Below are 13,361 nucleotides of genomic sequence, written 5' to 3'. Positions count from 1 at the left end.
TAGCAAACTACCCTCCTCTCTTCACTTATAAATAAGACCTAATTTGATCCCTCATCCCTCATCATTCTCTCTTCTCTCTCAATTCTCTTAGCATTTTTCATTCCCCACTCCTAGCATCATCTCTTCATAGAGATTTTGGCAATTAAGCCTCTTAAAGAGGCCTTGGTTAGCCACCTTGGAAAGCCATTAGTAAAGGAGCAAAGCGAAGGAGTGAATGAGCCTCGTCGGTCAGAGTCTTGGGTGACAGCCACTTTGATTTAGGTTTAATCTTTCTTTTCTTTAATTTAATCTAAAAATGTCTTCTATGTCTTGTTTACAACAATGTTAGCTTAATTTTATCTAAGCTAGGATGATTTCTTTGATTAAATAATAATTATTTGATTCATGCTTATAACGTTTGTGCCTCAATCGATCATGTTTTCAATTAAAATCAAGTCTGTATTCCGTTCATACGTGATTGAAATGCACCTGAATTAGCTGAGTAATCCTAACCAGATGATGGCTAGCGGACACATAATTGAAATGTACATGCTCAATTTTGATCCTAACCCGATTAAATTGCAAGTTACATAACAAGTCTAACCAAGCTCTGCTATCTACATAGTTTTTAGATTTGTGTGAATAAATTGTTTCAAACCTAACACGTCCCTGTTACCTCACACGAATACTAAGAAACCCTTAGTAAATAAGGATTAGTAAAATGCGTATTTACTAAGTAAAGGATTCCGAAAGGACCTGATGTGGTTTCCAAACTCATGAACGATCGAGTTGCCATGGAATGTTTTTCCGAATGTTATTAAGCATGTTGATAATAAATTGAGTTTAATTAAAGTAATTGTCCTAGTTTATTTATGTTATAATTGTTGCAAATTGTGTTTAATTTTGCTAAAATCTATTTCATTATATAGTTTGCATACTTAGGATAATTTGCATTAGGGATCATTGCATTTAGTTTAATATATTCAATTTTAATCATTACTTCTCAACCATATTGTGTTTTTATTTACCAAGTTGTTAGTATAAATTTACAATTAAGTGATTTAACACAAATAAAATTCCTGTGGAGACGATAACTCAATACTTACTTATTACTTGATAATGACTGTGTACACTTGCACAAATAACTTACGTGTTACACCCGTGCAGTGGCAACCGGTATTCAACGTCGTCTACTCAACCACTTTTCCCTTCCTATGTTTAACAGCTGAATCGCTTATTTCTTGCTCTAGATACAATGATATAACTTAATTAATTTAATTGGTTATCTTAAAACATTAGGAAGAAAATAATATATTTCACATTTAAAGCATTTTGCAAAACTAACCCAAGCTATTGTATTTATTCAATTTAATCTAAATCCCTTAACCTTATTATACAACTACACCAAAATAGCAATTTAAGTTAACATCTTTCTTTATTATATTATTATTATTTTCTAGAGCATAACCATACAAATAAAACAACCTTTGCATGCCAAAAATTCTCCCAACAACATCAAGCTCAATCTAATTATTCAATACTTCACTAACTTACAAATTATGAAATTCCTTAACAAATTTGTTTTCCATAAAGAATCTATGCATAAAAAGTTCATCATTAACTCTAAGAAAACTTAAACTTCATCTATGGCATTATCCACTACTTCCAAAGTTGTCACATTTTAACATATGGAATAGCTAAATTAATCTATTCCTAACTCAAAAATATAATCAAAATGAAAATCCCTTTGAGAAAACACTTACATGCATTCCAAATTAGAAATAAAGAAAATAGCAAAGCTTTTCCATGGACTTTCGGCAGCAACAAAGAAGAAGAAAAAACCCTTTCCCCACTAACTTTCTTTCTTTTATTATATTTAATATCACTTAGTAACATTTTCCTTTATTTATAAATAAAATAATAAATAGAATATAACTAACATACTATACATGATGATACTCATACATTTCCACTATCATTAGTTATCAAATTGGTCTATTTATTTAATGAGTCCTTTATCCTATTTCCACCATGCAGTTTAATATAAATTTAATTTTTTGGTCACATACTTGATTTGGTTCCTGTATTTTAAATTTTAATATCAACAAATTTAAATTATAAGTCTACCATTCAATTCACTTCTAAGGCAACTCTAAATATTTAATAATGAAATAAATAAATAAATATTATAAGCCAGATTCACAAAAATAAAGTCCCAGAAGTATGTTTTTCGACACCCCTGACTCTCGGGTTGTTACATGTTTTGATGGAAACTTATACTTAATATTCTTTTATTTGTTTGCTTTGTAATTTATTGAACTAATCTGCCTAATTTTAGAAGTTGTGAGTCAATTGTGTATACTAGAGTTACATGTTTATTTATGTTATCTCGTTAATATATCTATGTCCAATTTCCTATGTCAAGCTATCTTAAGTACATTTTGTTTTCTTGCATGTTTATTTCTTATTTTTAGTTTAGTTTGGTTTCTATTTTTATTTCATTGTTGTTTAGTTTTCTTGAGGACAAGCTAAGACTTAAGTGTGGGGGTATTTTCCCTGCCATCAAATGTAGTAGTAATTTCAATATATTTTTGCACTTAAAGAGCTTGTATTCTAGCACTTTCAGTATTAATTATTGCAATTTTGGCATTTCGTAGTTAGTATTAAATTTTCGTAAAATAAGTGTATTTTAACACATTTATGTGTGTTTGTGACCTATTAGGCCAACACGAGCCTTAGGTAGTTTTAATTTATGTAATTAAGTCTATAGGATGATGAATTATAATCCCAATGGCATAGGAGCAAGAGACGAGTGATGCACAAGCTTCCTAAGCCTTGAAAGCATGACACAAACCAAAGAAGGTAGAAATCACCTGTCGTGTCGTGCCATAGGCTTTGCATGGCGCAACAAAGCCTCGAAGTGGTGCCCAAGTATTCCGGGACTATTTTTGTCCGCACAATCAACTTTATACGAAGACGTAATACATGTTGAAAACCTAATTCAGGCTTCCAACACTCTTATAAATAAAACCTTAGGTGTTTGATATAATTGAATTGTCTTAGATGCATCCAAAAACCCTTGTATTTTAGGAGTAAGATTAGATCAAGTTTCTTTTCTTTTCTTTAAAATGTTTTGTTCTTCTCTTGGACCTGATTTTGATCCAAGAGTTCTTTTATCAAATTGAAGTATCCAGTTTATTTCTCTTTCACAAGTGACAAGATTTGATTATTCCAATTGAGAGATATGCTACTCTGTGCACCAATCAACATCCATAAGATTATTTTTACATCTCTTTTCTCTTTAGATTCAACCGTGTTTATTTATATGTTTATTTCAATTGAGATTGAGATTATGAATGTCATGAGTGGCTAATCCCTTAGGGGAGATTAACAAGTGTATGGGGACGTGATTAACAGAGGATTTAGGGTTGGTATAGATCACGTGTTCCTAAACCTTAGGCATGAAAACCTTAGGAAGTAATTATAGGTTAAAAGAGGTTAGGAGATAAGTTTACCAAGCAAATTATAATTTATCCTGGTTGAGAAAGTGAGGTCGGGAGATAACGAGTATCAACTAATTAATTAATCAGTTAAAGGCTAAGAGGTAATAATTGGTTGGTTAATAGTTAATCTACCCAAAAACCCTAATATGAAGTTAATTACAACCCCCAAAATAAGTTAATCTTCCTTATTGATTTTATCAATTTAGTCGTTTGTTTATTTTATTGTTTATTTATTTCAATTATTTAATTTTTAATCTTCATCAATTTTATGATCTGTAGTAATATAGGATTTAATTATTACTATTTAGACTTATTCTTGTAAAGAGATTTTCTATAGATTTAATCCATCCCCTTTGGTACAAACTTCAAAATACTTCTCTTTATTCTGTTGTAACACAAATAATATATTACAATTTGACTCATACACTTGCGAACACCACCAATTCAATTATATATTTTTTGGTGTGCTATTTATACCCTAAACGATAACACATTTAAAGGCAATCAGAACCTATTTGGAATAATTGGCTACATTACTACTCGAGCAGATAACGTTTTTAATGTCTTTATTTTCTTTTAATTCTATTGCCTCTATACTAGTCCCTTTTCACCACCCCTGTAAGGTTATTTCCCCCTTTTTTCTATCTTCTTAATTTAATAATTTATTAAAGGAATCTTTGTTCCTTCTTTTTTTTTCTTATGTGTTGTAATTTTAGATCTAGTGCCTTAAGTGTAGTATTTTCATCTATGTACACTTGTATATTTTGAACAAATTGGTTTAATAAAAATATTCATAAATTACATTAATACCCTTATATATTGTCCTCAATGGTTTTTGCATGCAAAAAAAAATGAAAGCAAAGATTGGCTCATTGGTTTCCTAATGTTTAACTTATATTAAGCGGTGTTATGTGGTCAAATCGTAATAGGAAGGACAACTTATATTAGTAGATGAATCTAAACATGTCTTTAGCCTGAGCGAAAATTAACAAATCAATTAAAAGACTAATATGTCATCTATTAAGTACAATTGGGAGGTGTTCTGTCTTCAGCATTAGAGCGGATGACTCCTAGGAGAGAAAGAAGATGTGACTAACTGGACTAACAATACATTAGACATGACCCAAGTAGAATAGATTCGAGACCCGTTTATGAATTTATTACATTAATCCTGAGTGGATAATAGACTATGTATACATGACTCATATATTTTGATGTAAGTAAAAATCTAAGTTCAAATAGATAAGGAACAGAAAACTAGTGCATTGGGTATACGACTTCTATAGTATGTAGCATCATTCATAATAGTAGAATTCATAACCCAAGTAAAGGGTAAATGATATCCTCTCATTAACATTATATGATAAATGAAAAGTAAACGTGGTCACGAATCGTTTGCATTTCTGATAAATAACTTAATTATTATTTGATAGTAATTGACTTTTGATGAAAGAAGATGTAATGGTTACCATGAGATAAAATAGGATCATATTGGGAGAACAGATTTATCCCAAAGAGATTAAGGATATTTTAGGAGGGTAACACACTTATGAAAAAGTCATTGGACGAGCACTGGTTGAGTAGCTTTCGTAATAGTATGTAATTAGGGAGAGCTTAGTCACGATACTATAATGGAATGACTTCGTGACTAAATGAGTATAATTAATAGGTAAAAAGCTAAAATTTAATTATAAATCATTTTAGCCCTAATTATATATTTTCAATCAATCACTCCGCAAGCTCGTTGAAACCAAAAACGAATTGAATAAAGAATAAAATGAACATAAATAGACGGAAATGATAAAGTTAGAGAAATGGGTCACATTCTGAAATGAATGTGTTTTCTCACTTGGTGTAGAAATGACTTGAGAATTAATTTAAAATTTTTGAATTATTATTTAATTAAATAAATGAAGCTCAAAAATGGAATTAAATTAATTAGTCATTATGAATCCACTGAATTTGGAAATTAAATATATTTTCTCATACATTCTTTTACGGTAAAGTTGTCATGACTTTGACTATTAGAATTGGGTTGAGAAAATTATTTACTTGGAAAATTAATTTATAAATAATATTTATTTTTGGAAATAGGAAAACATGTATTGAGTTTGATTAAATTATAAAGTGTGAGATTAAAAATACAGGAAGCACATATAATTGGACCTAAAACAAGGGAGGACCAAACTTCCCTCAAATTAAATATGAGGAGCAGCATCCCTAGTGTATTTAACTAGGGAGTGTCGCCCCTTCTTTTAGTTAAACTATAAAAGTAGTTTTTCTATTAAATAAATATTATTTGTGTTATACTAATTCAACCAAGATTCTCCTATTTCTACCTATAAATAGATGACACTGATAGGGCTATTTAACATAATAGTTCATATAAGTTTTCAATATTGTTATTCTGCCAGAAAATGGTGAGAATTTTTTTTCTAAGTATAAATTCTATTTTCACTACAGGAAAATAGGCCTTTAGCGGCGTTTTTAGTGGCGTTTTACAAAAAAACGCCGCAAAAATTTTAAAATTCAGAGCAATAGCGGCGTTCCAAAAAAAACGCCGGTAAAACCAGAGAATTAGCGGCGCTTTAGGTAAAACGCCGCTAAAAACCCCATAACCCCTAAACCTCAAAAAGAATCATAAACACTAATCTCTAACCTCTAAAACAATAATTATTAAAATTTATGATTATACAATATATTGAATATTTTCTTATATAATCATAAAAGAGATAGTATTGAATTTAAAATATTAAATTAATTATCATTATATTTTAAGGATTATGGTTTAAGATATATGGTTTAAGGGTTCAATTATGATCGTTAACTATGGTTTAAGGTTTAGGAGTTCACTAATATTTGAAGGTTTATGATGAATTGGGGTTTATGGATTATGATTTAGGGTTTAAAGGTTAATTAGGGTTAAAGTTTAGAGTGGGACAATTATTATTATCTTCTTAAGAGATAATTTCCTTTCGATTCTTACTTGGGATGCTATATATTAAGAAAGGGTGATTTTGAATGTGGAATTAGCATTTGTTGAACTATGTATAAATTCCAAGCTTATATAACATAGAAATATCTTACAGAGTGGACATTATAACTAGAGTGTTCCAATAGAGAATTGATTGTTTTATTAAAGTTATGTAACTTAATTTGTATAAATAATAATGCTATTGTGTATTTTAATTATCTATTTTTTTAAATATATTTAGATTAAATAGAATGCCTGAAATAAAATATGTTAAAAATTAAGTTTAGGTTAAGGGTTTAAGGAAATTATGATACTATTAGCTAGATATTAACGAAGAACATAATTTGGATTTTACTAAGATTCATGTTATTTTGTATATACGTACTCATAATATTATTTAATATAAGAATATAAACATATATATATATATATGTGTGTGTGTGTTTTAATAATTTGTACTACATTAACATTGGCCACACTAATTCCCAAAAATATGTTTATTATGGTTTAGGGTTAACATTTTTTAGAGTATATATACTTTATAGTTTGGGCTTTATGGTCCAGGAGTTATGGTTAGTTTAGGGGTTACCAAACGGTTTTGGGGTTTAAAGTTTGGGGTGAGGGGTTTTTTGTTTGTGGTCTAAGGTTTAGGGTTTAGAGTATCAGGTTTAGGGTTTCAAATTTAGAGTATAATTTTGGATTTTATTTTAGAAGATAAATGTATATAAGATAAATATATATAAAATATTATTTTAAAATATATATAAATATATATATGGAAAGTGGTTTAGTGTGCAATTGTGTACATGAACTGTAATTTGATCTAGATCTTGTAAAATATTAATTTACATTCTTGATATAATAAATAAACATCATGTTTTTATTTAATTAATTAATTTATATGCATACATAATATGTATTTTAAAATGTGTATTAAATCAAAATTAAAGTTTCAACTATAGTTAGGGTTTTAGGGTTTATATATATTTTAAAAGAAATTCTAAATATATAGTTTTAAAATTTGATCAATTTCTATAAAATATTCAGGTATTAACGGCGTTTATACATAAAGCATAAAAGATAGAAAATAGCGGCGTTTTTTAGAAAACGCCACAAAATTTCATTATACATTACAGTAAAACGGCATCGTTTCCTCAGAATAGTAGTGGCTTTAGCGGCGTTTCTATAATAAACGCCACAACGCGTATTAGAACGGCGTCGTTTTATTGTGTATATAAAATAGGTATTAGTGGCGCTTTGCTGAAAACACCGCAAAAGATAGAAAGTAGCGGCGTTTTTTTAGAAAACGCCACAAAATTTCATTATACATTACAGTAAAACGGCGTCGTTTCCTCAGAATAGTAGTGGCTTTAGCGGCGTTTCTATAATAAACGCCACAACGCGTATTAGAACGGCGTCGTTTTATTGTGTATATAAAATAGGTATTAGTGGCGCTTTGCTGAAAACGCCGCAAAAGGTCTTATTAGCGGCGCGTTGCTAAAAATGCCACAAATTTTGCTTATTTGAAACGGCGTCGTTTTTTCTCTCCTGAGGTTTATGCCCTTTACCCGAAATTGGTTTTATTTTTTTGCTAAGTCCTTTTCCCCCATCTCGTCTTCCTTCCCCAAATCCCTAAAACAAAACCTCTTTTTTTTTCCCCAAATCATCCCCTAATTCCCCAAACCCGAAATCCCTAACATTTTCCCCAAGTCCCCTTTTTTTCCCTTAATCTGTTCCCCCCATTCCCGAAATCCCTTACTTGTTTTCCCTTTCCTGTCGTCGACGGTCAGATGGTTCATGGGTTTTAAATGGTTAGTTTTTTAGTCCCCTTTAGATTAATGTGTAGTTACTGTTTTAGTTGGCTTTTATTTTTTTTGGGATTTTAGATTAATGATGTTGATACTGATGTTGATGTTGATCTCGATGATTATACCCTTGTTTTAAGTAAACCCAATACCGGGTCTGGTGTTTCTGGTGCTGTTTTGAACTGAACCACCTCAATTATTGGTGCTGGAATCATGGCTTTACCTGCTAATATGAAGGTTCTGGGGCTTGTTTTAGGGATTCTCGATCAGTGGTTAGGACTAGTTCGGTTCATCATGTCTGGGTGATGTTATGTCTGGTTCATTTCGTCATATTGGGGTTCTCGATCAGTGGTTAGGACTAGTTTTGGGGATCATAGGAAGTTATTGGTTTTGGTTGTTATGGTTGTTTTTCTTGCTCCACTTTGCATGTTAGATAGGATTGATTCATTGAGCATGACTTTTGTTGCTTCGATAGCTCTCGCTGTTGTTTTAATTGTGGTTTGCTTTGCTGTTGCATTCATTAAGCTTATTGAAGGGAAGATAGAGGCTTCAAGGAGGAGCCTAGATTTTGGATCGAAAATGGCAATTTTGGATTTACTAGTAGTTATCCCTATTATGACTAATGCATATGTTTGCCATTTCAATGTTCAACCTATATACAATGAGCTCGAATGTGATATTTTGACCAATTTTGATAGGAATCTGGGAATTCGTTTTAGCACTGCTTTGAATTATATTTGGTCTTCATTTGGTTCTGGTTTTCCCTGTTATTGACTTTTCTCTACGGCAAACTGTGGATAACTTGGTGTTTGAGAGATCAGCTCCTCTCACGGAGAGTAAAAAACGGTCTTTGGCATTAACAGTAATATTGTTAGTGTTTATATATATTTGATCTACTATGTTCCCAAATATATGGACAGCTTTCATATTTACTGGAGCAACAACAGCTTACTGTCTTTTAATATGTATACAATGTAACTTACTGTCTTTTAATGGTATTGAGCTTGGTCCTATTTCTCCTGTTAATGTTATACCATATTGTCTTGGCTGTTTTTTTAATCATTTTATTTGTTTATTCCCACCTCTTATTATGCAATATAATTAATATTATACCAATCATTAAATGTTGTTTATTTTAAAACTCATTTGATTGTTTTGTCGACCGAAAACAGACTTTTGTTCTTCAAATGCAATGAGTAGGAAGTCTCGACATTATTAGAGATCAATCCCAAGCATCTCTAAATAAACCCTCAAGAAAACATTTCCATTTCAATCAAGGTAACATTTTTTCCTAACATTTATGTTTCTTTCAACATGTTTTTCCTTTTATGTTTTCAATGTTTAATTAACATTTAATTACATTCCTAAAGTTTTAATGCTTTTCCTAACATTTAATTAACATTTTAATTACATTCCTAAATTTTAAGCTTATTTCATCCACTCTTTTTGTGTTTTATCTCGATTTGGCTTCCTTCGTTAAGTTTCTGTAGAAGCTTACTTATCTTTTATTTTCAAGAAATGATTTAGGTAATGGAAGATGTATGCCTCTGTGTTTGTGTCTCTATATATGTATGTATTTGGTACTAGATGAAAGCTTTATTCAGTTTTGAAATATAGACCAAGTTTTGCATACATTGATCAATTCTGGCTCTTTTCCTTTGAATACATGGTTCTCTTGATACTAAATACTCGGTACTTTCGCATATTCGTGATTCTTATTAGATAAGTTATATATCAATGATTATGTTAGTTTCCATCAAGGCCTCTGTAAATATAAAGTTGGTATTCTGGTTAGGAGAAGTTAATGTTTATGAGTTTTATAGAGTATGATTCTGCACATGCAAAGTTGGTTTGTTTCAATCTGTGCATTTTCATGTTTACATAATAATGGTGATTCCATCTTGGTTATTTAGACGTTATTTTGATCTGTTTTCATGTTTCTATCCAACTTATGTGTTTAGTGTGGACTGAGATTGATTTAAGAGTTTATTGCTGTCTTGTTGCTCACGTTTTATATAATAAAATTGTTATATTTTGGTTATTCAGATGTTCTTTTGGTCTATTTTTCATGTTTCTATCCAACTTATGTGTTGAGTGTGGACTTAGATTGATTTAAGAGTTTATTGCTGTCTTGTTGCTCACGTTTTATATTGTTGAATTCCTCCATTCATTTTCTTTCAGTTATGTGAAGAAATTGGCTGTGCTTTGACCGCTTTCTTATCCATTTGTTTATTATTTTTATTGTTTGAATTGGAATTGTCTGGGTAGTTCTGCATTTATTTTCTGATGCTTGAATGTTAAAAGCGCATTTCTTGTTCTGCGTCCCGGAAAGGGACCTTTTCGATTTTGAGCTTCTTCAATGTTGTTTGGTTTTCAATCTCTGCATAAAACCAGGTTTATATGAATTTACTGATTTTATTGACATTATGTTCTATTTCACCATTCTTGAAATTATGTGAAGATTTTTCTAATTTTCTCCTCACTGTCTCTAGAGTCTAGCCTAATATTGATTTTTCCTTTTCATGCATTTTGAATCAAATAAAGAATTTTAGCATGCAAGAAAAAGACACTTTACTTGCTTAAGAGAGTAATTTTCATGTTCTTTTGGGAACCTACACATTGGGTTGTTAACCTGTTCATGTCTAGTTCGTGTCAATCATTTTATCCTCACTCGTTTCTGTTGGATTCTTTTTAGTTTCATACCCTCCATACTACCAAAAGGAAGTGCTTCGTGAGACAAAGTCAAAAGTTCTAAGATATTTTTTCATTATATTGTTTTTGTTCACCAAACCTAAAACTTAATAAAATGATGGTTGTGAAATTTTATAAATAATGTTCCTGAAATGTTGGTAATGAACCAAAAAAGAAGAGAATTGCCTGCCATGCTGAAAATTCTAGATGAGAGTCAAGAGAACAAGAGGTGGCTGTTGTCCTTAAACGAAATTGTTAGTATTGGAGTTTTTTCTTATGCTTTCTGTCTTTAGAATATTGATATTATTTCCTATGATGATCTGATTCATGTGTGAGTGGGAATGAGCATGCTAGTATTTGCTTGTACTTATTCTGAAACCTATTTTCAGATGTAGGATAATGTGTTCGATTTGGGCAGTTTAGGAAAGTCAAGGTTTGAAGAAACAGCTGACTGGATTTGCTAATTGTGTTATGTGCCTTGTATTTACAATTTTTTTGCAGAGGTGGAAGTCATTTGTATTCTCATAAAAGATTTTGTTTTTTTTTTGCAGAAATGGTTTGAAAAGATGTGCGCTTTTGCAGATTTTCTTTGAGGGGTACACTTCATTTATCGCTTCGCCTCCTCCTGCAAGTATTGGTTCAATGAAGTCGCCATTTAATCTTCGAATTAAAATTTGGTACTGGTATAGATAAAGTTTTTATATTTTCTTAAACTGAAATATATTTGGTGCTACTCTTATAATCTTACATCTGTTCTACGTACTATCGAGCACCTGAAATAATATTTGGTGCAACTAAATACACCTGACCATTGACATTTGTTCTAGGTACGACAGCCGTTTAGTTGCTAAATTTTTTTCCTTATTTCTATGCATTTTCACTTTAAATTACTTAACAAATATTACTTTTTTGACTCCAGCCTCTGTTTGCTGGTGATAGTGGAGTAGACCAGGTACGTTTTATTAAGGTACGTTTTAAATATTTTAAAGATTCAAAGTATATAGGTGGAAACCCGACCTTATAGTATTACTTATTTGAAGTATGAATAAGTATGAATTAATTTTATTACCATATATGTAGCTTGCTTGTCCATTATAATTACAACAATAGTGACCTTCTCTCCAACCTTATTTTAAATATTTTAAAGATTCAAAGTATATAGGTTGGAAACCCGACGGGTTGCCTTATATCGAATGCAAGATATAATGGATCCTCCTAGGTGTAACAACGCCACGTATGATGAATCTTAAAAATTCAAAAGAATTGAAAAAGTTCTATCGCTATTGAATATTTATATAACCTTAATTTATTTCCACTTTAAAAGTAAACTACGATTCTTTCTTGATATTATTATATTCAAATTACTATTTTGTTATATTAAACATGTTTGATTTTAATATTTATTATTTTTAAATGTCTTTAAAATTTATAGCTAATTTTTTCAAAATAGTATTATTAATTATTATTTGAAGTATGAATAAGTTTTTATATTTTGGTTCAACTTAAGTATTATTTGATTCAACTTAAGTATGAATTAGTGTGTTTGTGTCTCTATATATGTATGTATTTGGTACTAGATGAAAGCTTTACTCAGTTTTGAAATATAGACCGTGTTTTGCATACATTGATCATTTTCCGCTCTTTTCCTTGAATACATGGTTCTCTTGATACTAAATACTCAGGTACTTTCTGCATATTCTGTGATTCTTATTAGATAAGTTATAAATCAATAGTTATGTTAGTTTTGATCAAGGCCTCTGTAAACATAAAGTTGGTATTCTGGTTAGGAGAAGTTAATGTTTATGAGTTTTGTGGAGTATGATTCTGCACATGCAAAGTTGGTTTGTTTAAAGCTGTGCATTTTCATGTTTACATACTAATGGTGATTCCATTTTTGTTTTCTAGATGTTCTTTTGGTCTGTTTTCATGTTTCTATCCAACTTATGTGTTTACTGTGCAGTGTTGCCATATTTTGCTAAGGTGTATAGCTTCATTGGCAGTGTCTTTGATCCTGGTACAAGTGGGCACTTGCAAAATTGATATAGGTAAAGTTTCTATATTTGCTTAAACTGAAATATATTTGGTGCTACTCTTATAATCTTACATCTGCTCTAGGTACTATCGAGCACCTGAATTAATATTTGGTGCAACTAAATACACCACAGCCATTGACATTTGTTCTAGGAAATGCGTCAGCCGTTTAGTTGCTAATTTTTTTCCTTATTTCTATGCATTTTCACTTTAAATTACTTAACAAATATTACTTTTTGACTCCACCTCTTTTCTTTGGTGAGAGTGGAGTAGACCAGGTACGTTTTATTAAGGTAGGCTTTATTTCAAAATTCTAATCAATAATAGTTTTATCATGATGATTTTGGAAAAATTAATATTTTGGGGTTGCGATTTTGT

The 13,361-nt window shown here is 30.5% G+C and overlaps 1 pseudogene; it reads left to right on the top strand.

Moving 5' to 3' along the window:
* LOC128282058 (amino acid transporter AVT6E-like) overlaps positions 1–12,992 on the top strand; it is a 33,918-nt pseudogene extending 20,926 nt beyond the window's left edge.
* Positions 12,993–13,361: the final 369 nt, after the last annotated feature.

This window comes from Gossypium arboreum, chromosome 10 (assembly GCF_025698485.1).
Source record: "Gossypium arboreum isolate Shixiya-1 chromosome 10, ASM2569848v2, whole genome shotgun sequence".
Lineage (NCBI taxonomy): Eukaryota > Viridiplantae > Streptophyta > Magnoliopsida > Malvales > Malvaceae > Gossypium > Gossypium arboreum.
The sequence above is the reverse complement of the archived record's forward strand: the minus strand, read 5'-3'. Positions and strand labels throughout refer to the sequence as shown.